Source organism: Sturnus vulgaris, unplaced genomic scaffold, assembly GCF_052056855.1.
Source record: "Sturnus vulgaris isolate bStuVul1 unplaced genomic scaffold, bStuVul1.hap1 Scaffold_156, whole genome shotgun sequence".
In the NCBI taxonomy this organism is placed as follows: domain Eukaryota; kingdom Metazoa; phylum Chordata; class Aves; order Passeriformes; family Sturnidae; genus Sturnus; species Sturnus vulgaris.
In genome coordinates this window covers 1687403-1690640 of record NW_028276073.1, presented here as the reverse complement: position 1 = coordinate 1690640, position 3238 = coordinate 1687403, and positions in this window count along the sequence as shown.

Genomic DNA, 3238 nt, shown 5'->3' with positions numbered 1-3238 from the left:
CGTCCGTGCTCCCCCGGCCCCGCCATCGGTTCTCGTCAGCCCTCTCACTCTCTCTCGCACTCGAGGGGGGGGGGGGGTTTGGTTTCGTTTTCTCTCGGCTCAAGCTCGAGCCGCACCGCCGCCCGGTGCTGCTCGCGGCCGGCACCCACGGGACGCTAAACTCGGACCAGGGCCAGCGCCGGCACCTCGCGTGGTTTTAAGGACACCTTGAGTGCTCACGGGGCCACGCGGCCATCACACAGCCTGGGACGGTAAAGATGTTCCTTCCCCGGCAAGCGGAAGGAGCGACACCTCGCCTGCGACGGGAAGCGAATTGGACAGGAGACCGCCCTGCTCGAGGGACCGGACACCACCGAGACTTCGCCCGGAGGAGCCGGCCCGCCGGGGGCCCTTTCCGACGCGACCCGAAAAGCCTCATCGATCGGACGGGGACAGAAAGAAAAGCAGCCGCGGGGCAACGGGGAGCCCCCGCGGCCGCGGGTTCCTGGGACAACGGCAACGGAGCAGGGCTCCAACATGCGTGCGAGCGGGACACGTCCCCGAGAGGCCCTCCCTTGGCGCCGCCGAGCCTCCCCGACGCTCCCTAGGCCCCCGACGCCGGCGGGCCGCTTGCAACCTTCGGGATCGATCACGCAGCAGAGGAAGAGAGCGGGGGGTGCCGCCACCCGCCCGCGGGCCGCAAGACAACGGAAAACGGAGCAGCTGCCACCGACCACGCCGCGGGCCACCGGCTTTCGCCCGCCTCGCAGCGATCGGCTTCCCACCCGGAAAAAAAGCCGGGGGGAAGGGCAAGCCACCGCACCAAAAAAAAAACTAAAAAAAAAGCACGCCATGCGTCGCACGACCCGTGCTAGCCACGGGGGTCACGAGCCAGGGGTGGGGGCGAGAACGCGCCTCTCAACTCCTCCCGTAAAACCCCTCCAACCACCGGACATACGGTCTCTTTTCTCACTCGCCAACACAGCCAGCCCTTCTCTCTCGCCTTTCGCTTTCGCTTCGGTGGCGGCCCGTGACCCTTCGTCAGCGCGCGCTTCTCGGTGCCGCGGCTTAGGGCCGCGAGAGAAAAAGAACGGAGGCCGGGCGGGCACCCCCACACTGCCCCGCACACCGGCACGCTTTAATAAAAAAGAACGGAGCCGCTCGCAAAACCCAGCCCCCGCCGGCAACGGCAACCACGGCAGCCGGGGCAGGCCAGACACCACGGGCCGCCCCGGCACGGTGCCTCGATCGCGCCCGGCCGATACCGAGAAAGGGCGAGGCGCCGCCGCCCCGCCCACGACACACTCTCGGGGGCTCACTCGCTCGCTCGCTCTCTGTTGGGTTGCGGGGTCCGTCCTGGGGGGGGGACACGGCCGGCCACCGCGGCCGACCGCCGCCCCGGAAAAATTCTGCCCGCTACACGCGGGTCCCCGGCTTAGGGCCGAGGAAGGGGGACGACTTCAACAACACACGGCAGGGCCGGACACTCCCGTCACCGAGCCCCCCTTCGCAGGCAAGCAAGCGAAGCCGAGAGGCGAGGCCACACGCCCCACTGCATGTCCCCCGCTGCCCTTTCGATACGGACACAACTCTGGCAACACAGGTCGGGAGCGGGAAACGAGGCGCAGCCAACCTCGGCCAAGCGAGCCACGCCCGGGGGGCTCTCGGGGAGGGGGGCCAGGGAAAGCCCGGGCAGGCTCAACACAACCCCGGGCCGGCCCCACAGAAATCCAGCCCCGGCTGCCGGCCACCAGCGTGCACCGGGACCGACAGCCGAAGAAATGCCGCACCCGGCGAGCGGGCGGGGCCCCGGCTTAAGGCCGGGCAGAAAAGGGGCGAGGCGCCGCCGCCTCGCCCGCCACCATCCCCGGGGGAGCGAGCGGGCGCCCGGCTCCCCGTTGTCACGAAACCGGCAGCAGCCGGGCCGGAGCGGGACACACTCGCGGCTTTCTCGCCCTCTCTCTGGGCCTTTTTCTCGCTTCTCCCCCGCCTGGAACAACGCAGCCTCGCCTGGGCCGGGGGAGCGCGGTGGCTCTCGGATCGCATCGCTCTCTCTGGGGGCTTTCTCGCTTCTCCCCCGGACTGAACCCGCAGCCTCGGCCTGGGCCGGGGAGCGGCTCTCGGATCGCATCGGTCTCTCTGGGGGCTTTCTCGCTTCTCCCCCGACTGAGCACGCAGCCTCGCCTGGGCCGGGGAGCGGCTCTCGGATCGCATCGGTCTCTCTCTCTGGGCTAACCTGTCCCAGTCGAACTGGGTAAGACGGGAAGCCGGACGAAGCCACGCGACTCGCCCCGACATCGGCGGTGTTCTTCTGGCCCTGGCGACCGCACGCGCGTCCGCCCTTCTCCGCCACGGACACAGGCACGGCAACAGCCTGTGGGGATACGGCCCGTCACCTCGTTCCCATAATACGGACAGATGGGCCCGAAGCGGCGGAGGCCGGAAAGAGAACCGATGTACGTGACCGAGGGGGCGCAGTGGCGCACGCCGCCTTCTACGATGACATAGCCGGAGGCAGCGAGAAACAGCGACCCCTTGGAGTACTTCCAGGCCGGCGGCGGACAACAGGTCTACCAGCCATGAAACGGGCAACAGGTCTACCGACGGCTTGCTGCGGACAACAGGTCTACCCAGCCATGAAACGGGCAACAGGTCGACCAAGCTGCGGACAACAGGTCTACCCAGGGCATGCTGCGGACACCAGGTCTACCCACGGCTTGCTGCGGACAACAGGTCTACCCAGGCATGAATCGGGCAACAGGTCTACCAAGCTGCGGACACCAGGTCTACCCACGGCATGCTGCGGACAACAGGTCTACCCACGGCTTGCTGCGGACACCAGGTCTACCCAGCCATGAAACGGGCAACAGGTCTACCCACTCAATGCTGCGGACACCAGGTCTACCCAGCCATGAAACGGGCAACAGGTCTACCAAGCTGCGGACACCAGGTCTACCCAGGGCATGCTGCGGACACCAGGTCTACCCACTCAATGCTACGGACAACAGGTCTACCCAGCCATGAAACGGGCAACAGGTCTACCAAGCTGCGGACAACAGGTCTACCCAGGGCATGCTGCGGACACCAGGTCTACCCACGGCTTGCTGCGGACAACAGGTCTACCCAGCTGCGGACACCAGGTCTACCCAGGGCATGAAACGGGCAACAGGTCTACCAAGCTGCGGACACCAGGTCTACCCAGGGCATGCTGCGGACACCAGGTCTACCCACGGCTTGCTGCGGACAACAGGTCTACCCA